The 22,896-nt window shown below is 35.5% G+C and overlaps 1 protein-coding gene and 1 pseudogene across 3 annotated transcripts in view; one reads left to right on the forward strand and one right to left on the reverse strand.

Annotated features, from left to right (window-relative positions):
- Pcdh11x (protocadherin 11 X-linked) overlaps nt 1–22,896 on the forward strand; it is a 497,227-nt gene that overhangs the window by 156,402 nt on the left and 317,929 nt on the right. The gene's annotated exons all lie outside the window — the stretch shown is intronic.
- LOC117694701 (zinc finger and SCAN domain-containing protein 22-like) lies at nt 1,846–3,310 on the reverse strand (annotated as a pseudogene).

A 22,896-nucleotide genomic window follows, 5' to 3' on the forward strand; every position in this document is an offset into this window, starting at 1 on the left:
AGATTAGACTGCAGAATATTAAGAATACATAAAATACCATAAAGTAAGTGTGATAGTGTATAATTTCTATAATATATGATTTCTATTAAGAAAGAATTTATTTTGTGTTTTTTTTCCAGGAAAACAAAATGTATTATACTATTTGATGTAGATACAGTAGCTTACATACATCAATGACTGAAAAGAAAACCTTGTGAAGTCACTCATATTAGTCAGGAGGCACAGGAGCCAGGGAAAGTTGAGGGAAAGGCAGGCAGGCAAAGTAAACAGGTTATGATTTTAGGATTGACAGAGTGCTGGCATTCCTTAAGTCTATGGTAACCAGGGCTTCAGGACCTGAGGCAAGGAAGGCTTGGTATGGCCAAGTTTTGTTTTGACCACTGCAGCTGGACTTATATGGGCATAGGGGCTCTTCCATAAATGTCTTTATGAAGAAAACATGGGGTGGATGACAGTGACTACCTAGGGGAGGTATTGGTTACACTCATCCTAGAGACATTGGGAAGGGTTTGCTGCATCTTGTGCACTGTGTTCACAGCATAAAATACTTTGGGAGCACTGGCCTATGCATTGTGTAAGAAGTGCAAGCACAATGACATGGTAAGAGGTTTAAGACAGTTAATAATGGGGTACTCCAGCAGCATGAGTGTCAGGCAAGATAAGGTCAGGTTAAAGTGTTTGGGGAAGCTTTTCAAGGATATCTGAGACAACATAGAGGAAAGAAGGCTTCAGGGTCCCAGGGACAGATAAAAAGGCACACAGGTAGGGAAAAGTATGGCTGGCATGTGGGAGGTGAGGCTATGAGGAGTGGAAAAGGCAAGAGGAGGCCAGGTCTGGAGCAAACACAAGACAACAGACAAGGAGAGTAGTTTGCCCAAAAGACAGACCAGTACTTTGAAATTACTTTCACACACTGTGCTCAAAGACAAATGACAACATTTATATACACATTTGAGGATAACTAGAGTAATTGCTTGGGCCAAAGTGACATGTATCCTGGCATGCTTATTTGTTGAAGATGTGACTCACTGACAACATATTGTGTCATGGAATGATTCAATGTGATCTGGGTAGCAGAAAAAGTTGTACCAGGAAAGTGAGTGGGGATGGAATGATGGCAGGAAGAGGTGAGAAAGCAGAGCCCTGATAAAAATCCAGTGGGAGGCAAGGTGAGCTCACAGGAGGTGATGCTGGAGGAGGAGCTGGATTAGAGATGAGCCTGAGGTGAATCCACAGGTCTGGAGCCTATGAGATGTGGAAGGAATATGTGGGAGGAGAAGACAGATACTGGGCAAGTGTCAAACATCACTGTGGCTTAAACTAGGGAGAATATGAGAGGGATGGCAAAGAGAAGTAGCCTCACAAGTCTGTCTTGGAGTTAGGCATAAAGTAATATGGTGTGGAAGCAGGTGTGAAGGCACAGAGTGGGCCATTCTAGGCTGACCATCAAAGGTACCAGCAAGAACAGTAGCCAAGTGAGAACCTGAAGCTTGAGTCTTCCTGCCTTGAGGATCTTGGGCCATCTGAGCCTGGAAAGACACCTGCTTTTACTTGCTCTGGTTCCAAGAAACAATGCAGATCATTAGTTCACTAGTATCTTCTCTCTGGGACCAGCCTGAGTGGGATATGGAGGGCAGTAGGAAGCTTCTAGAAGTGTCATCAATTGGTATGAATCCATGTTCATTAAGGGACTTCCCCTGGGCCCTCCAATGTAGAGGTGTTCCCAGATAGCCCCACTCTGCCGTCAGGCACTAGTAGTACAACTTTCAACCCATGGTGTTTTTGGCTCCTGTGGAATTCAGGATTTTTTAGATGTCGAGCCTCTCAGGGAGGCTGTGCTGTACTCTAAGGGGTGCTTCAAGTCACAGTGATATGGGTCTTCAGGTGCACCATGAGAGCTGAGCTGTGGCTAAAAGCTTTCCCACAGTCACTGCATTTGTAAAGCTTTCTACCTGTGTGAGTGCACTGAGAGGGAGCTTTGTGCAAAGGCATTTGGGCAGTCCTTACATTGATAAGGCTTCTCTCCAGAGTGGACTCTCAGGTGCTCGATCAGAGCTGAACAGTCACTGAAGGCTCTCCCACATACATCACACCTGTAGGGTTTCTCCCCAGTGTGGATGCTGTGTCAGGTGGGTGCTCTGGATGAAGGCTTTACCACACTTATCACACTCGTAGGGCCGCTTGCCTGTATGTACCCACTGATGCTGCATGAGGTGGGTGCTGCGGCTGAAGGTTGTGACACATTCCTCACATTTATAAGGCTTCTCCCCAGTATGAATACTCTGGTGCTGTGTCAGGTGGGTACCTCGACTGAAGAATTTACCACACTCCTTACGTGCATGGGGCTTTGCTCCTGTGTGAACAACCTGGTGTTGGACAAGATGGGTGCTCCTACTGAATACCTTCCCACACTCAGTACAGGCATAGGGTGTCTTCTGAGAGTGTCTCTTCTGGTGGGTATCCAGGGCTGAAGTGTTCTGGAATGTTTTCATAGATTCACTATTATTGGAGGACTTCTCTGAATATGTATCTGGAGGCATTGTATCATTATCAAGCAATGGGCCAAATTCTCCTCGAAAGAAGCCTTGTCTTGGGAAGGGAAGTTGGGCTACATGTTGGAACTGTTTCCTGAGGCATCAGACTCTTGTACAGGCTGGTCTTTGGAGGCATCCATGTGAGGCCCAAGAGCTTTTCTGAAGTCCATCTCTTGGGCAGTAGACTTCATCCACAGTTCTCCCAGGAGTTCTGGCTGGCTCCCTGAGCTGCTCTCAGGTTTACAAGTGTGGGCAAGGGTAGATTTGGGGGAGTTGCTTCCCATGACCATTTCAGTGGCCATTTCTGGTGGCTCCGATTTATCGGTATTGCTCTGTTTGAAACTTGCCTCTTCATGTTCCACTCCTGGTTCCCATCCTCTCTTGTCCAGCAGTTGAGTCATATCCTCCACCAGAACGGCGGCCTCCTTTTCACTCTTTGGGCACTTAGCACCCACCCAGGCCTGGGTCTCCAGAGGCAGTGCAACCAGGAACTGCTACAGCACCAGCAACTCCAGCATCTGTTCTTTGGAGGACGATTCTGGTCTCAGCCACTGGTAACATAGCTCTTGCAGCTGGGCTAGCACCTGATGGGGGCTGGATGCCTCCTTATAGTGGAAGTGCCTGAAGCACAAGCATGCAGCCTCAGGGTGGGCAGTAAAGCTAGGGCTGGATTCCTGGCTCTGGGAGTCCCTAGCTTCTTCCTCTTTCACCATCACCTGAAGGAAGCTATCCTGTTCCCAGAGTACTGGGCTCAGAGTGCTCTTGGGGGTGACCATTGTGCAGAAGAATTCAGTGAGTCACAGGGATGACTCAAGCCTCAGATTTGGGTCTGAAGAAATGTTAGAGCTTCATCACCATACTCAGTCAGCTGTTCCACACTTCAGTCACTCCTTCCCACACTCTGTCCTGTATTCACAGGCCAGGCCTTTAGGTTTGCCTTTGTAGTGGGCATTCACAGCTCTCACCCCTCCATGCCAGGGTTCCCGTGCTTACCCGGTCTCTAAATTCCCAGCAGACACTTCAAGAAGCATTTTGTGTTTTTTATTGGTTATTTTATTTACATTTCAAATGCTATTCCCCTTCCCGATTTTCTCTTCGCAAACTCCCTATCACATCTACTCTCTCCACTGCTTCTATGAGGGTGCTCCCCATCCACTGACTCACCTTGTGCCTCACCTTGCTTGCCCTACTCTGGGGCATCAAGCCTCCCCTCCCATTGATGCTGTATATGCAGCTGAAGCCATGGGTTCCTCCATGTATACTCTTTGACTGATGGTTTAGTCCTTGAGGGCTCTGGGGGGTCTGGTAGGGGGGGATAGTGTTGTTCTCCCTATGGTGTTGGAAACCCCTTTAGGTCCTTTAGTTCTTTCCCTAACTCCTCCATTGGGGACCCTGTGCTAAGTCCTAAGGGTTGGCTGCAAGCATCCTGCTCTGTATTTGTCAGCCTTTGTCAAAGACTCTCAGAAGAAAGCTATAACAGGCTCCTCTCAGCAAGCACTTTTTGGCATCCGAAATAGTATCTGGGTTTGGTGTCTGTTTATGGGATGACTCTTGGTTTTCTGACTCTGTGTCTTTCTAGAAGCTCTCCACAGTTCCTCATCCCCCATTGCTACACACTTCTATTCAACTTCCTGGGCCTCTGTATATCTCCTCCATATCCTTCCACATCTGGTCCTGTACTCTATTCCCTCCTCCTCCTCTTTCCCTCCCAAATTCCTCCCTTTCTTTACATTCCATGATTATTTTGTTCCCACTTCTAAGTAGGAATGAAGCTTCCACACTTTGGTCTTTCTTCTTGGGTTTAATATGGTCTGTGAGTTGTATCATTTGTATTCCAAGCTATATTCCTAATATCTACTTATCAGTGAGAACACACCATGTGTGTTCTTTTGTTCCTGGGTTATCACACTCAGGATGATATTTTCTACTTCCGTCTATTTGCTTGCAAATTTCATGAAGTCATTGTTTGTAATACCTGTGTAGTACTCCATTGTGTAAATGTACCACATTTTCTATAACGATTCTTTTGTTGAGGAACATCTGAGTTGTTTCCAGCTTCTGGCTATTATAAATAAGGCTACTATAAACATAGTAGAACATAATGTCCTTGTTATATGTTGGGGTATATTTTGAGTATATGCCTGTGAGTGGTATACCTGTATGCTCAGGTAGTACTATGTCAAATTTTGTGAGGAACCACCAGACTTATTTCCAGAGTGGTTGTACCAGCTTGTAATCCCAACATCAATGGTGGAGTGTCCCTCTTTCTCCACATCCTAGCCAACATCTGCTGTCACCTGAATTGTTTTTTTTTTTTTTTTTTTTTTTTATCTTAGCCATTCTTACTGGTGTGAGGTGGATTCTCAGGGTCGTTTTGATTTGCGTTTCCCTGATGACTAAGGATGTTGCACATTTCTTTATGTGCTTCTCCATCATTTGAGTTTCCTCAGTTGAGAATTCTTTGTTTAGCTCTGTACCTAATTTTAAATAGGTTGATTTTGTTCTCTGGAATTCAACTTCTTGAGTTCTTTGTATATACTAAATATTAGCCCTCTATCAGATGTAGGATTAGTAAAGATCTTTTCTCAATCTATAAGTTGCCCTTTTGTCCTGATGACAAGCGTATCCTTTGACTTACAGAAGCTTTTTAATTTTATGAGATCCCATTTGTCTATAGTTGATCTTAGAGCCTGGGCCACTGATGTTCTTTTCAGGATATTTTCCACTATTCCAATGTGTTAGAGGCTCTTTCCAACTTTTCCTTTTAATAGATTCAGTGTATCTGGTGTTATGTGGAGGTCATTGATCCACTTGGAATTGAGCTTTATACAAGGAGATAACAATGGCTCAATTTGCATTCTTACGGATGCTTACTTCTTTCAAGCCAGCACCATTTTTGAATATGCTGTTTTTCCTTATTTTGTGTTTTATCTCTCTCTTATACTATTCTGTTTCATGAAACAAACATTATTGGTATCTTCTCTGTATGACATTTTGAAACTATGGTTCCACTTAAGTGATTCTTTTTATTTCTTTATTGGTCATGTTTCATAGACATGACACAAGTCATTGCTGTGGCAGAAGATTACCTTAGCAATTTGTTCTACTTCATTTTGACAATCAATGCATTTAAGATTATTGTACTTTGTGTATTTTAATTTATGCCATTTTCTGGGCACCATTTTCTTCTTTTCTGTGATTGATGATGTAGTGTTGAATATTGAAAGGTGATATACTTTACAGTGAAAACTACAGGGAATTTGTTTATTGCTGACATATTCAACTTATAGAGTAGTGAACAATATATTCAGCTATTATTGCTGATTCCCAGAAGGTAGGTTAAATTGTTTTCCATGTTTTCTTGTCTTTTATGCAGAAATTCAAAGCCTATTGTAGTAAGAATAACGGGCAGATTTTTGGAAGCCTATCTTACAAACATTACAATATATTTTTATGCAGAATAAAGAGAACATTTTAACATCCTGGATAAAAGCAAGAATTATGTAGCTCAAGGAATTCTTAAAATCAAAATACCTATAGTCACAATATCCACTTTGGCTTATCTTTGCATTCTTCAGTTGAGCATAAATAAGGGACTTAAAGGGAGCACCCCCTGTTTCTTAGGAGAAATGGAAGTGGGTTGAAAAGGGGTAGAGTAGATGAAATGGAGGCTGTGGAGGAGAACAGGAAGGGGAAGCTGTGATCAGTACATAAAGTAAATAAAATAATTAATTAATTAATCACAAAAGAAAGGCAAAATGAAAAAACATAAATGGATAAAAGATGTAAGCACTCAGCTATAAGTGAAGATTATATAATGCAAAAGAAATACATTTCAATTTAATATTAAAATCTGATTCTTTATTATTTTTGAAATATCTTCCTCCCTTCCATTTCCTTCCTGAAGACCCACCCATATACCCCTATATTCTCTCTTTCAAATACACAGCTTTTTAAAATAATAACTGTTGTTACATACATATGTTCATTAGTAGATACTCATCAACTCATAAATACATACAGACAGCTATCTCAATCTGTATAATGTTACTTATAAGTTTACTACCAGCACTGACCATTTTGGCATTGTATAAACAATTGGTATACCCTTCCCCATGGAAGACTGTTTTTCTTCTTCTCAGTATTCCTACATTTCTCGAAATTTTCATTTAGGATTTAAGTTTCTTTGGCTTTCTCCCATCTATCTTAACATAGCTATTTGTATTGTCCTTGTTCAGATCATGTTTAGTCTGTCATGTTGGTGAGAGATTTTAGGTATAGCTTTTAGCATTCCTAGAAGACAGTCTCACAGCAGACTTCTATTGGCTGAAATAAACTTTATGCCTCCTCTTCCAAAATGGTTCCCCATTCTTAGGTTCAGAAATTATTTTATAGATGTATTTATTACATCTGAGTTCCAAAACTCTGCCTTTTGGTCAGTTTTGGGTTTCTCTAATGGTCTCCATCTAATACAAAGAGAAATTACTTTGATGAAGTTTAAATACTACATTTTATCTGTGAGTGTATATATAATTATTTACAGTATAGTTAGTAATAATCCTAGTTTAGAAAAGTGCCAATTGTTGGTTCTTTTGGGGTCCATGACTTCACTTATCCTGGTTAGTTTGACAAGATTTCCAGTAAGAGGCATGATTTCATTCTTGTTAAAGTGACCTTAAGTCCAATCAGAAAGCTCTTGGTTTCCACCACAATATGCATGCTACTATCACACATATACAGTTATTATTCCATGCTTGTCTTTGTTGTGATTCACATACATCATAGCTGGATATGATTCTTGTTTGCTTCTCTCCTTTGAAAACTTCATGGCACTTTCTAATACCATTAATATTAGTCCTCAAGAAGGAAGCATTCAGTTCAGTTATCCATTAGAATCTTCTGCCCCTGTGTCTGAAGTGTACAGTGACTTTGGCCATAGAAATTTACCTTCCACTTCTGGGAACCAAAGGCAACATTGACAGTCTGGAATTCTTGGGGATTCTCTTGGAAAACCTAAAAGAACAAGTCAAAAATACTTTGTCATTCATGATGTTAGAATTGTTGTTTGATGATCTTTGACTTGTGGGTAGACCATTTTCATCAACAAATGGTAAAACTTCATTTGAACTATACATGGGGGCTTATACAACTTTCATATATTTTAGTTATTTTGGGGTATTTTGGCATTAAGACTTGGCAGTAGGACTTATCAGATACACTTATAGTAATTTTTGTTTCCTACCTTCTTCTTGGTATTTACCTTCCTACCCTATCTCTAATGAGAACCATTTCCTCATCAGATCAGTTCTACCTTCTTATTCTCTCTATTATTCCCTCATTCCAGCCTCTCCATGACAATGGTCACTTCTTTTATACTTGGTCTCTAAAGTTACTCTATGATTCATAAACACATCTGAAGATTTGATTCATCTATATACCATATTAATTAATATCTAAAGATAGCACTCATTAATACTCAAATAATTGATGACTAACTTTACTAAGCTTCAGAGAAAATAATATTGGAAGAATACAATTACATATAAGTGCAAATAATTTTTAATTGCCAAGTGACATGAAATTTTATAAGAAAAATATCTTTCATTTTACTCTGACTTCCACTTTTTCACTTTACTTATATATTGTAGTTATACTTTATCTTACATATACATTCTTGCAAAGTTTGTGATAAGTGGTATTTTATTTATAGAAAATGGTAAAGTCTGTGGGATAAAAAGCTCACTCTATGTCTCACCACACATTTCTTTCCTTCTTTTTCTCATGTGTATAGCAATCAACTGACTGTCAGGAATCATATAAAAAGTCACTAACATTTAAAACTGAACAGTCATATATTATACTAGTGAATGCTAGGTTGCATTAACTAGGAAAATAATATACTGAGGCTTTTTTCATATAACCTATACAAAGAAGATAAATTTGACAAATGACCAAACTTTAAACAAAATGCATGATTATCATAAATAAAATAGCATTTTATTCATTAAAAGTGAGAACATTTACTGGAAAATAAGATCATTCTGTGAAACTTCCAGTTCATAATTTCCCATAACATAAACTTGTAAGGATCTCCTGTGAAATTTAAGGTAGACTACATAACAGGAATTTCAAAATTAGTAAGATTTAATAGAGTCTATGAAGAAATAAAATTGAATTTATTAAAGAACCTGTCAGTCTGTGAATACATTATTTTAAAAATCAAATATTATTAATATTTTAGTTTTATTAAAGTGATGCTTCTTTCCTTATTTAGCTAATCCTGTGCTTTCATATTTCTTTAGGCAAAGTTGTTGGTGCTAATACCAGTAAACAAGATATCTTCCATTCTATTGGAAATTTTTATTCATATAAAATGCTAATATGGGCTGCAAAAATATATTAGTGGTTAATAATATTTGTTATTCTTGCAGATGACTTTGTTTTAATACATAGCACCATATAGCAGCTTGCAACTGCCTGTGATTTCAGTTTCTGGGTTTTGGTGCCAAATACACCCATTTAATCATATTATTCACATATAAAATGAATATACATGTTGTAAACATAAACTTGATGTTCTAATGACTTAGGAATATATATGAGTTCATCTACTTTTCTTTTAAATATGGTATAATATATGTATTATCCTAAAATTATCATTGTTTAATGTACTGATGTAAATTGAAGAATATTTTTATTACATACAATTTATACTACTATAAATGAAAAAGAGGTTAGAATGATTTCTCAGCACAAAGTTTACACTTCACTGCAAGGATGCTCATATACTTTATTCATAAAATCAGGACTCATTCTAGAATGTTCTATAAAGACAATATACTTTAGAAGTATATTTAGGAACAAATCTGAGTTTTATTATATTGAGTTATTTTTTTCTCCAGTCTTACACCCTCCAAGATTATTATGATTATGTATGACTTTTAAATATTTATGTTCGTTTATGTGACATATTGTATTAATTGACATTATAAATTGAACCATCCCTACCTCTAAGGGACTAAGGCAATTGATTGTGATGGGTAATCTTTTTTTCTCTACATGCTTGTATTGCTTAGCAAGTTATTATAGTGAAGGTTTTTGCATCTACGTTTATAAAAATGATGGCCTGTAATTTTATTTTATGTTAAGTCTTCTAGTTTTGATATTAGATTGATATTTTCATCATAGAATGAGTTTATGAAAGTAGGTTTTCCATCTCTAGTTTTTATATTGGTTGTAGATGTTATTGTAATGCCTAGTAAATATATGCTGTGGATCCATCTGTGTCAGGGGTTCTTTTAGTTGGAAAAAAAATTATTATTTTATACACATTTTTAATAGTTTTGTGTAGGTTATTGGTCTGTTTTGGCTTAAAATTTTAGTTTGGATGAATCAAGAAATTTGTACAATTTTGGGGGGTTACTAACTTAATAGAGTCTGGATTTTAATTGATTTCCTTATAATATTTTGAATTTTTTTATGTTTTAATGTTTGTCCATTAATCTATAATTGCCTCTTCTGTTTGGTTAGTTGTGTCTTGATATTGTTGATCCAACTTATCATCAAAGAAGAAGGTCATAGATCCATCATTTATTTGTATTGTTTTTATTGTATGTGTTTCAAATTTTTCTACTGTATTTTTTAAATTTTTATTTCTAATCAAGAACTGGGTTGGAATTTTGGTTTGTTCTTGGGTTTTGAGTTTCATCATTAGTTTATTTAGTCCTAATCTCTCTCATTTTTAATGTAGGGATTGAAAAATACACATTTCTATTGTAGTGTCACTTTCAATGTATCCAGAGGATTTGGGCTTTATCATGTTTTTTTTTTTTTTTTTTTTTTTTTTTTTTTTTTTTTTTTTTTTTTTTTCATTTTCTATTAGTTTCAGAAATGTAGTTATAAAGTTTAGGTAGTTACTACTTTTCCTGAAAAGTTTAAGGATTTAGTATATTACATTAAAATGTCTGTGCCCTTAAAACAAAGTTGCTCAAAGGAAATTGCCAGAAAAGATAAATGTAAAAAGTAAGTTCATTCTTTCACTGAATATATGTGATATTAACTGTGCTATTAACAAGAACATTTACTAGTTATCTTGAGGGCCTTGAACATTATACTCTAGGAAAGGTGAAGTGAAATTTATAAATCACTTATATATAAAGGGCAATTGATTTATCTAGAAATATGTTGCCAAGAGATGGACTGCAAAATATTTGGAATAAAATTTGAACTTTACTTCTTCCTTGTACTCTTTTTCATTCATTTTATTTTCTTATTTTTTAATTATTACTCTTCTTTAATCAGTGTTTACAGTCTAGTTGTTATCCACCTCCTGCTGCCCTCTAACAGATCATCATTCCATTCATTTTCTCCCATCTCCAAGATGTCCCCAACTGACCCCCACACCAATAGACCTCCCCACTGCCTGGGGCCTCAAATCTGCCAAGGTTTAGGTGCATCTTCTCTGACTGAGTCCATATCCAGCAGTTCTTTGCTGTCTATGTGTCTATTTGCCTGGTTGGTGACTCAGTGTCTGAGAAATCTCTGCAATCCAGGTTAGTTGAGAATGCTGGTCTTCCTATGGAGTCACCTTCCTCCTCAGTTTCTTCCAGCCTTTTCCTAATTCAACCCCATGGGTCCTCAGCTTCTGTCCATTGGTTTGGTGTGTGTTTCTCTGTCTGAATCTTTCAGCTGCTTGTTGGTCCTAATGTGAGGCTCCTGTCTGTAAGCACACAATAGGATCAATAATATTGTCAGGCCTTAGAACATCCCCTTGAGCTGGATCCCAATTTGGGCCTGACTCTAGACCTCCTTTCCCTCAGTCTCTTCTCCATTTATGTCCCCAAAGTTCCTTCAGACAAAAACAATTCTGGGTCAGAATTTTTTACTACGGGATGGCAACCCCAACTCACCACTTGATAACTTGTCTTTCTACTGGAGCTAGACCCTACAAGTTCCCTCTGCCCACTGTAGAGAATTTCATCTAAGGTCACTCCCTCTGATTCTTGAGTGTCTCTCACATCCCAGGTCTCTAGTACATTCTAGAGGGTCTCCCCACCTCCTACTTACCTAGGTTACTTGTTTCCATTCTTTCTTCTGGCCCTCGGGACTTCACTCCTGTTCACCAATCTCAATATCTGATCATGTTCTCCTATTCCCCTTCCCCTACCCTCTCTCACACAGGTCTCTCCCTCCTTCTGCCTCCAATGATTGCTTTCTTCTCCCTACCAAGTGGGATTGAGGCATTCTCACTTGGATCCTTTGGTTTGTTAACTTTCTTGATTTCTGTGGATTGTATTCTATGTATTCTGTGCTTTTTGGTTAACATCCACTTATTAGTGAGTACATACCATGAATGTCCTTTTGGGTCTGAGTTACCTCACCATGAATGATAATTTTTTTTAGCTCCATTCATTTGCCTGAAAAACTCAAGATGTCTTCATTGCTAATAGATGAGTAGTATTCCATTGTGTAAATGAACCACATTTTCTGTATCCATTCCTCTGTTGTGGGACATCTGGGCTGTTTGCTGCTTCTGACTATCACAAATAAGGATGCCATGAACATAGTGGACCATGTACCCCTGTGGCATATTGTGGCATCTTTTGAGTATATGATGTCACAGAGGCTAGGCGGTTCAGCCCAGGGGCTGGGCAAGGAGATAGCAGTCTGGAAGGTGTCAAGGATAGCTCAGCAGGCAGTCTATTCAACTCAGCTCCTGTGGCAGACTTCGGGTCTCCAATGCAAGCAGCTTCCCAGATCCTTTGTTATTAGGTCTCTAGTGGTAAACAGTATGTTCAGGCCTGCTCAGCCTGACAGACTGACAGCCTTGGGGAAAGGTTCCTTTCAGAAATGACCTCCATTTTCGTCAATATCTCCATGATTTTTATTTAGTAAGCCTAAATGTGTTATGTGTTACATTCCCATACTACTTTTATAATCTTACTTATAAATACAAGAATATATATATATATATATATATATATATATATATATGCATGTGAAATGGAGTGGTTTTACTATACATTACATTTTTGTGGAAATGAGGACATTATATATGTATAATAAAATTATAGCATCTTTCTGACTATAACCATTCATTTAAATACTTAGGGGAGATGCTAGATTCTTTGGGAGAAGATACCAAGAAAAGAATCTGTATTAGGAACAATGTTAGTCTCTACTCTCAAGAATGCTCCAATAATAACAGGATTATGCTCTCTAAAAGTGTGATGTATTGTTTTAATTGAATTCTTATAGTATGTTGCTTGTCTTTGAGAGAAAGAAACAGTGAGGGACTAGAGCAAGTGTTCACAATTTTCATGATCAGATGAAAAGGAGGCAAAGATGCATTCTAATATCATGTAGTGTAAAGACAAAATTTATCGCCCATAAAGGGAAGGAAAGTCCTGAGCTATACTTTATTCAGGAATGTTTTCAGTAAGATCTGTGATTAATTGATTGTTTGGTTGAATTTTATTGAGATCACACTTTCTTGCTCACCACGAGGAAAAGCCATTCTAGAAGTACTGGAAAAGGATCAGTATCATAAAGATAGAAGTACAAAAAAGAGACAAATTATTGTAGCTGTATATGGTTTGTGGGACTAAAGTTTTCCTCATAAAATAAGTAAAATACAAATTGAGCCACTCATTTTTTATTCACATTTGCCTTCTTTTCTTTTATGCCTGATAATACAATATTCTGAGCTGGATATATAATAAAATAAATTTAACATCTGTGTAGCTGGACTTATTCAACTTTTGTTAGATACTCAGTTTTTATTTTCTGATCCAAAATTATACAAACCATTACTTTGCATTTTAAATTAGTTACTAAACAGCATATTTGATAGAATTACTTACTAAAAACAGTTTTTTAGCAATAACCTTACCTAATAAATAAAGTGTTTTTACTTGAAATAATTGAAAATACTTTTATAAAATCATGGTGATTCCTAAAATATTAATATTAAATGCAACAAGATTAGAGTCTTTCTCTTTTAAAAGTACTACCTTGCATAGATGATCCATTCAACAAGATTATTTAGCCTCTACTATAGTATAATAATTAATCAAGAGAGTAGTTCTGAGCAAGGCAAACATATTATTAGCCTTCATGAAGTTTATGTGTTCTCTCAGACAACTTTTCAAAAACTTTCTAAAACTATTAAATCTCTTCTTTTTGATAGTATCTGCCTCTCTATGTCAGACAACCACAATTTTGTCATATGTAGCTATTTATATATGAACAATCTTGTGGTGATAAAAAGTTATTTTATCATGTAACATTTTTGACGAAATTATTCATTTACTAACTCACCTATATTTTTCTGCTAAAAATATAATTCCTATCACTATAATTTTAAATCATAAATCTTTGAATTTTGAAGAAGTACAAAAATAAGAGTAAAGTGAGATAATTACTGAAAATTTTATATAGCTTTTATGTGATAGATGAAAACTCAGTTAATAGATGTTACTTGAACAAACAACAACATAAGGCAGTTGAGCGATCAGTTGAGCATATTGAAAGGAATATGCAGTCTAATTTTTACTCTGTTATTAAATCAACACATGGTTTGTGTAAAATTTATGTCACTTAAGAGATTTCAGTTTTTTTCACCCATATAAAATAAGTATAATTAAGTCCATTAAATATATTTCTCTATAGATCCATCAAAATACAACCAAAATGAAACTGATGATATCATCTTCAGAATTTTTAAATGAAACTAATTATAATTGCATCCATTTCAAACTCTATTACTATTTACTGCTTACAGTAAATGTTTCAAAAAGTAAAAGGCATCTCCATATGTAAGTCAGTGGTAGGACATTTGGCTAGTATCCAGTAGTGCCTGGAATCAATACACATCACACACATACTCATAAATATGAACATGAGCATTTATAGAACCCAAAATAAAAGGAATAAATAACAAGAGAATAACAACAAAAGCATCACTCAGCACGCTAATCTCATTATAGTCTATAGTGCAAAAAATGCTACTCTTTGTCACTGTAAATAAATATCTGACAAGAGAGGAATGATTTTTTTCTCATGGTGGGGTATGAATCCCTTATACTCATACCTTGGCAGTTCAGGAAGCAGAGTAAACTGAATGCCACTACTTAATTGGTCTTTCTCATTTTTTTCCTTTTTATTTAGTCCTAGATCCCTGATAACAGATGCCACTGCCTACCTTCAGATTGGGTCTTCCTACTTTGTTAACTTTCTAGTAGCAAATTCAAAGATCACCTAAGAAATGTATAACACCTTTGGCTTAGTAATATAGAAAACTAATTAAATTTACAATGTTTCCAACCACAGTACATTAGTCTATATAAGATAGGAACCATACAAATAATTCTGTGCTATTTAATTCATGAAATTTAAACCGAATTTCAGAAATAAATACTGAAGTGTCTTTATCTCTACTAGGACTTTAGATTTTTAAAATATTTAATAAATACTTTCACAATTTGTTCACTAAAATAATGGAACAGATTAAGTTGATATTTTAATCATATTTAAATTGTCATATCTTGAGTGTCTCAGCAGGAAAAATAAGTGATTTATAAATATTATTGTAGTTAACATTAGTAGTATTCTGTTTCCTAGAAACAAAGTAAAACAGAACTGTATTTCTTTGTGGACTCAAAAATTATTATAACTAATTTGGATCTTTTCTGAATACTTAAAAACTTAATATTCTCACCTAGTGATTGAGTAGAAATAATATTCTCACCGGAATTTATTTGTTTATTTATTTTAATTTTAATTTTATAGCAATTATACCCAGTTATGAAAAAACTGGCTTTTATTTATAGAAAGTTAAACTTCATATTCCCTTTCCTTCTGAAAACAAAAATACTGAGAAACTTGGCAACTTTACAATGTTTCAGTTTAAGCCTTCCAAGGGATCTGTTCAAGTTGCAAAATATTTACAAAATGCTTTATCTAATATAATTAAATTAAATCCCAATAAAACAGGAAATTTAAATCCCACATTTTCTCCTTCATATTATTTTTTGTTGATAGTAAATGTATTTTGGACAATTTTGCTCTAGTTTTTTTGAAATTCAATCTTAAATATATATACACAAGCATTGGTTTAGGTAAGTTTTCTTAAGACGGGCATATTATATTTGCACAGAGTACTAACTTAAACTGTTTTAAGGATGCTAATGAATGATTCTTATGGTTTTTGGCAGAATGAGGGCAGTTATAAAAAGGAACAGCAACACTGTATGGCATGGCACCGGTTTCTCGATTAACAGTACTTTACATTAAAACTTCTGCTCAGCCTAGCAGCTGACTATGCTAATTCTTTAGAGTTTTGTTAAACCTTGCTCATTTTTCCTATGCCTACATGCCAAGAATAGCATGATAAAAATGACAATTCTCAGTCAGTGAAAATGAGATCATATAGCACTGTTATATTGTTTTTACTTACATGTTTGTTTCTTTTTCATTTCTCAGAAGACTTTTGTCTAATTCTAAGTCTTCAGAACTACATGCTAGGATATACAGAATTATCCTGGATAACTGTTTTTGGCAAATATATGGGTAATTTTTGACTCCTGAACTAAAATATGGAGGACTCTTTCTCCTCCCAGAACCTAGAAGAGAGTTTTATACATAGTAGCAAATCATAAACAAAATTGATGGTTCTGATTTGAAGTTTATTCTCAATTTCAGAACCACATCTATTGTATATTTAATGGTTATTCACAAATATAAATAGATTACCTTAAAATTGGAGTGGCTTTGTGTGCAAATTTTTAGTTGAGCTCTATTTGGGATGCATCATTCAGTCCTTCAGATCCAATAAATAGTAAAGCAAGACTTACTGAGATTTCATGAAAATCTCATAGTTTTCTTTTCATGGCCAGAATATATAAACAGCAGGTGCTCTTGTTCTCTGGCTCTTACAATCTTACTCCTGCAATTTAACTGAGCCTTAGGAATATTGATTGCTCTGCAGATGTGTCTATTTGAGTTGAGTATTCCATGGCCACTCATTCACTGCATTGTGATGAGATGATTATCTGCAATAGTCTATCTTTTGCAACCATAAGCTTCTTTAATGAGTGGTAATATTATAAATAATAAATATTTATAATAAAGTTAGAAATTATTTTGGTTTAAGAAAATGACACTATTAGATTCTTTTCTATTCCTATTTATAGATAACAGACAACATTTATAGAACCAGCCATGAAATTCCTCCAAGTAATAAGTAGTAAATCCAATTAAATAGCTAATTTTATCTGCAGTATAAAAATGCCACTATTGTACACTTGGATATATCATTCCATACTGATCATTGTTGTAATTAGCCATTACAACTAGGTACAGCTAATGAACATTCTTTAGCCAAGAGAAATTTGCAAAGTATCTTCCTATATAATAGTCCGCAGAAGCCTCAAAGTTTGGTTCTATTTTCATTCTTCTAAGTCCTTGCATCTCTAAAATCTCAGTAATATGTTTGTCCAAATAAGATCTATATTATTGCATCACTAGTTGACTTGCAAGCATGAAGGCAGGAAATTTCAAATGGTACCATTCCTAGAATAGATACAGGTAATCTCTGACTGCTGGGAGACAGAGAATAACTCTTCTCTGGGTTGAGCCTCCTGATTATTAAACTGATTACAAAGGTCTACCCCTAAACATGTGCACATATGAGCAACACTAAATTAACTTTGTGGTGTATATCTATATCTGTATCTATATCTACATCTACATCTATTTCTATGTATCTATCTATCTATCTATCTATCTATTACCTATAATTTAATAATAACAAAGAAGGGATCATGTACTTAAGAGGGAGAAGAATAGAGGACAATATGGTAATAATATAGGAAATTTTTTAAGAATAAAATCATTGAATTAAAACAAAAGATGATGCAAATATCAAAAGTTGGTTATAAGAACTGTACAGTCCATTTCAAGAAATCCTATGTTTATATGAATGAGATTTATACCTACACTCTTTTTTTAATGGGTTATTTCTTGTAAAGTCACATAAGACTATTAGATGACAATGTTCTCTAAATTGAATAGGTAGAATATCTCAATAAGTGATGTTCTTAGGATATTGACTGGAGATATGCTCCATTGAGGTATACCTCTTATTTCTGAGTTCCAGGAATGTGAATTAACTAAAAAGCAACAAAACAATTAAAAAGATAAAAAGAACAAAAGAAAGAATGAAAATGTGTATTTCTTTAAGCCACTAATAGTAAATCAACTTATTTGCTGTAGTTTATGCCATTTCAGTTAGAATATATAATATCAACAGCATATTTTAAAAAGGTGTTAAAATGAGTAAATTTTTAATTGAGTGTGTTTGTTCAAGTCTAGATTCCATGAATTTTAGAGGTTGAGACTGGAATCACCAACTTTATAAGTTAAACAGTGAGTTCTAACTATAAGAGAGAGAGAGAGAGAGAGAGAGAGAGAGAGAGAGAGAGAGAGAGAACAGAAATATATATTCAAATAGAATACTTGTGCATAGTATGCAACTTTCCTTTCTGTACACATTTTCCACTGAAGAAAGGTCATATGACAATGATATACGAGCAGTCAGACTGAGATTGGGAACTGGTAGCCAATACATAATTCATCTAGTGTTGATCAATTAAGCACTTATAATGTGGCTAATCATTATGGGCTAGAGTAGAGATCTATGACTCACTGTAATTTCACTAATAAATTTCAGTAAAATTGGAAAGTTAAAACATACAGAAACACATTATAGTTTAAGGACTAATATGTAAATCACTATAAATATATATAAATTAAGGAATAACATATGACCTTACCACTTTAGGTAGCCTAAGATCATAATCCCTTAACATGTATATCATCACATATTCAATTCGTTCAGGTTCACCTCACGAAACTGACTCAAGTGAGTAACTATAGGTGGGAAACAAGTTGTTTTATGCATGTTGCAACTATTTACTAAATAAAGGATTAAACTAACAGGATTAGTGCCTTGCATCATTTTTTTTCAATTTGTGCTTGCATTTGTACACTTTCAAAGTAAAAATTACTCACTTTTTTCAAAAATGTAGGAAATAAGACTTAATTTGTTTAGTGGCTACAGAACCATTAACAGGCAATGATATGCACTGTCAGTCTCAGGTTGAAAACAACTGGAAGAAAGTATGTATTTTGGTAACAAGAAACTTCTGTTGAGTTTCTAACACATGCTTCATTTACCTTAAAAATATGTTTCAATTTCACAAATAATCAAATGAGAGTTTCACAATTATCTCAACATTAAATGGAAGTGCAGAGATATTGTGTAGTGTATTTAAACTTAAAAGTGTCATCAAATGGAATTTGGTGATATTCAATGATATTCTAAACCCTGGATAAGTTGGGGAGGAGAATGTTAAATTCAAGGTCTTTTCTGTTTGTTTCTCTTCTCTTCTCTTCTCTCCTCTCCTCTCCTCTCCTCTCCTCTCCTCTCCTCTCCTCTCCTCTCCTCTCCTCCCCTCCCCTCTCCTCCCCTCCCCTCCCCTCCCCTTCCCTTCGCTGTCTCTCTTGTCTCTGTCACTGTCTTAGCGCTCTCTCTCTCTCTCTCTCTCTCTCTCTCTCTCTCTCTCTAGTGATTTTGAGTCAAGCCTAATGTACAAACATGAACTCATATCTAACAAAAGCAAAATAATATGTCTTTGTGAATTTGTATTTATGACAAATTTAAGCTCACATATAAACTGACAGTTTTGTAAAACAAAATCAGTATGGAAGATTGATCTCTGACAGTTATTTGTTTTCCTAAGATACAACCACATTTAAACTATAGATGTAAATTGTTGTATACTATTAAGCCTCAAGTGAATGTTTTCCTTTGTAAGAATGTCCATGGTCATGTTTTCCTTTCTCAGCAATAGAAGACTAAGACAGTTGCCCTAGAAAGATGTATACTATACTCCACTCTGGGGTTGTAAAGGAATTTCAGTCCAGCCCCATGGCTGCTCTGGCAAGGGAGCATTTCCAAAAACTTTCTAGGTCTTTGGGTTCTGGCTGGAATGACAAACCTTTAATCCCTCTGAAGGGAAAGAGGCACATGCTTAGTATACTCCTTTAATCCCTTACAATGAGACTAAGTTTAGTTTGCAGAAGGAAGCAGCCACATTGGAAAGTGATATCTAATTGACAGGCCAAAAAAAGTGACAAGTCAGCGAAAGATTTGAAAAATGAGTCAGAGGTAGGATATGCCCAACACTCATGAGAACAAAGAGGAAAGAGTGGTAACCTAAGAGAGCAGTACATAGTGAGTCAGGAGTAGTTGACAGTTTAATGAGAATAGTTCATTTGAGTTCAGGCAATGCAGTAGGTTTCAGTTCAGTTGCTGTGTAAGGACTGTTGAATTCATTCAGTCAGTCAGTTGAGTTCAGGTCAGAGCTGTGTTGAGTTCTCTCATGTGTTCTTATAGAGGCAATTGAAGCCAAGCAATAAGAAGGAGCCAAAAGATTAGAACTAATTTCCAGAGTTAATAAGAGGCCATAGAGAGCAATTCAGTGAAAAACTGAAAGAAACCAGATTGAATCAGTCAACTTGCAAAGGAGTTTGGGCCAAAACAGCTGAGTTGAATGAACCAGTCAGTTCAGAATAAGCTAGAAAGTGTGAGTTTATTCAGAAGCAAGCCTCTGAGACAGCTATTTCATCTGGCAAATAAAAGTTACTTTTACAATACGAAAACTTTCAGAACTGTCGTAATATTTAGACAACTCTATAGTTATGGTTAAAGGTCTAGAGGACTCTATCACTGTAGGTTGATAATGTTTACACTTTAATGCTAGAAAAGTAAAATAAATTTCTTGCCAGGAATATACTTATACATGATTGTGTGGAACTATGTCATTGTAGGCAGTAATTACTAGATTTATTTTTTACTTATACACTTAATTTCCTTTTATTATACAGCTCTTCCTAGAACCTACAGGGCTAAGCTTTTAGACATCAGGGATAGTCTCATAATATTTCATCATTAAATAAACACATACATACATTCAATTGTATACATTGCAAATGTGTGGTGCACATCACCAAACAAACTAAGGATGTTTCTTATAAGTATGCTGAAAATATCTAGTATGAATTAAATTTCAGAAAATGTTTCTTCTACGTACATTTCAATGTATAAAGCAACAAATTAGTATATTTTCTAATGTCCTAATTGAGTTCTGAGATAAGTCTGAACAAATGTTAATTCTGATTCCCTGCTCGATTTAATTTTCCATAGTTATGTTTGAGACTTTAACATTTGTATTAAATGAGAGATGGGTCTATAACTTTTTTTCCTTCTTTTTCCTTTGGTACCAAGATTTTTACCAACATTATACAGAAAGTTGCAGTCATTCCCTCTTCTCTTCTTTATGAGCTGGAATAGATTTGTAATACTTCAGTGAACTTTTTCTTAAGCATTTGGCTGCATTTACTCACAAACCTCTCAGTCCCTTGTGTGCATTATTTTTATTTTATTTTATTTTATTTTGTACTTATATGTTTAATTACTAGTACACCTGCTTAAAAATATCTGTAGTTCTTAAATTAGATTTTCTTCTTCTTGAGTCCATTTTGGTAAGTTTCACAGCTAACCATTGAACTGATCAAGGCATTCCAAATGGAGAAGTTAGAGAGAAGACTGAAGAAGCTGAAAGGGTTTGGGCCCCCATGAGGAGAGCAACAATGCCAACCAAACAGAGCCCCCAGGGTCTAAACCACCACCCTGGGAGCACACAAAAATAGACCCATGGCTCCAGCTGTATAAGGGAGGATGGCCTTGTGGAGCATAGGTGGGAGAGAAGATCCTTGGTCCTATGAAGGCTAGATGCGTAGTCTGAGAGAATTCGAGAGTGGGGAGGTGGGAGTGGGGGGTATGTGGGGGTACATCCTCATAGAAGCAGGAGGAGGGAGTATTGGATAGGGGGCTCCTGGGCGGGGGAGGGAATGGGGTAGGGACACATCTGAAATGTAAATAAAATATCCAATAAAAAAGAAATAAAACTAAACAAAACAAAAGTTTGCACATTGTAAGGACTAATAAAAGGGAAAATCATAAGGAAAAAGCCAGGTTCAGAACTAAGTGTTTTAGTTAGAATAGATGACAGAGGTTCTGGTTAGTCAACAAAATGATGGACTGGGTATTAGGACTATCTTGTACCTCACTGGTACAAATTGGCATAATTATACTCTAATTGTATTTTGAGAGAAAAGTTTTATTTTAACAAGAAGGGTGATATGTAGGAGGAGCTAAGGTGGGAGGAGTACTGAGAGGAAGAGAAGGAGTAAGGAGAGGAGGAGAAGAAGGAGAGGAGAAGCTAGGTGATGAGAGAGAGAAAGAGAGGGGAGACAGGGAGGCAGATGTTCATGTGTCTCCACCAGTCAAAGATAGTTGATATATCTAGGTTGGGTAGTGGGTTACACCTCTGATTGAGCATCACCAAACTTATAAAGCCCTTGATTAACATTATTTTTAAAAAGTGTATAAATGCAAAAAGGAAAAGGGGGCATGGGATAGGAGTTTTCTAAGGGGGAAATGGGGAAAGGAGATGGCATCTGAAGTGTAAATAAAATATCCAATAAAAATGAAAAAAAAATAAAAGGGAAAATCATAGAATATATAAAATAAGAAGGATATTATAAACTCCATAAAAGTACATTGGAACAATTACATGACATGCCCAGTTCCTTAGAAAAATGAAACTCACCAAAATGGACTCAAGAAGAAGAAAATCTAATTTCTATATTTATAAGTATATTTTTTATTTTAGAATTTCAGTAAGTGCTGATATTGTATCACATGAATATTCTATGGCAACAGTATTTGTTCTTAGTCTATTCTTTAAGACAATTGTATTTAAAAGCTGAAAGTCTTATCTAAAACTTTTGTTATATGTTTATTGTTATTTTAAAACACTAGAGAATAGCCTCCAAACATGAATTGAAGCAAATCAAATAATACAACTTCAAGAAATTCAAGAAGATGAAAATAAAGCTAAATAATTTCTGTATGTTGTTAGACTTTAAAAAAAATGACAGCACTTGTTCTATCTGAATACATAGGCATGTAAATGTTAAGGATATAATGTATATGTTTTTGCAAATTTTCCCTCCACAGCACCGTTTCTTGAATGTACATTAACAAATATCATGCAATATTTTAAGGTTTGAGTAGCTGTTATCTTGTATTATGTCAGACATTACATTATTAGTATAAAATTCAGAAGGTCTCTTTCAAATCCAAATTACTATATGTTTTACCTAATTAGAAATTTTCAAATCTGAACCGTAATATCTATAATTTCATACAAGATCTATTGCAAAAGACAGAAGC

This window comes from Arvicanthis niloticus, chromosome X, assembly GCF_011762505.2.
Source record: "Arvicanthis niloticus isolate mArvNil1 chromosome X, mArvNil1.pat.X, whole genome shotgun sequence".
Taxonomy (NCBI): Eukaryota; Metazoa; Chordata; class Mammalia; order Rodentia; family Muridae; genus Arvicanthis; species Arvicanthis niloticus.